The 790-nt window shown below is 36.5% G+C and overlaps 1 protein-coding gene across 6 annotated transcripts in view; it reads right to left on the reverse strand.

Moving 5' to 3' along the window:
- The window catches only part of LOC116700184 (complement C3), a 134,518-nt gene that overhangs the window by 33,460 nt on the left and 100,268 nt on the right, over nt 1-790 (reverse strand). The window lies entirely within an intron of this gene.

Consider the following 790-nt stretch of genomic DNA (forward strand, 5'->3'; position numbering starts at 1 on the left):
TGTAGCGGAGTAGAAGTAGAAATTGGCTTGAAAAGAAAATACTCAAGTTAAGTACAAGTACCTCAAATTTGTACTTAAGTACAGTACTGGAGTACATGGTCTTAGTTACGTTCCACCACTGGTTATATTTAAGGTCACCTAACAATTGCCATGTTTCCATTTAGTTGTCACGCAAATTTTAAGCAAACTTTTAAACTGTTGCATAAAAGAAAATGAGAATTAGAAGCGTTTGGAGTGAATAAACAAGACTACGCAAAGCGTAGTTTCATCACAGGTTGACGTTGTGCATGGTTGTGGATCGCAAACCAGCTTACTAAATCAAAGACTTTAGAAGTAAAGTTGTTTCGAATTAAGCGAAAATGCATTTTTTTGCAAATTTGAGGAATAACTTGTGAGAAAATTTAACATTGTCTAATGTAAAATGTGCATAGAAATACATTGATGGAAACCTATGATGCATCCTTAGGAAATGTAATGCTTTACATGGTTTCCTACAGGAGAATGGCAAGGCACACTATATATATTACAATAAGGTTTTCCTAGTTCTTGGACAGACCACCATGTGAGCAGCAATTACACTTACCAAAGACTAGAAAAAGGATTTCAATCCTTAACTTTTTTGCTACACATTGTCTGCCAATATTGACTGTTGTTTTGCCCTTGCACACATCTAAGCAAAATATCATAGTTTCATTGGCTCTGACCTGAAACACCAGAGGAAAAAAACACTGACTTACGGTGGCAGGATCGGGGCTGTAGTTGTGGAGGATTGCCTTAATTTCCAGCTGTT

This window comes from Etheostoma spectabile, chromosome 2, assembly GCF_008692095.1.
Source record: "Etheostoma spectabile isolate EspeVRDwgs_2016 chromosome 2, UIUC_Espe_1.0, whole genome shotgun sequence".
Lineage (NCBI taxonomy): Eukaryota > Metazoa > Chordata > Actinopteri > Perciformes > Percidae > Etheostoma > Etheostoma spectabile.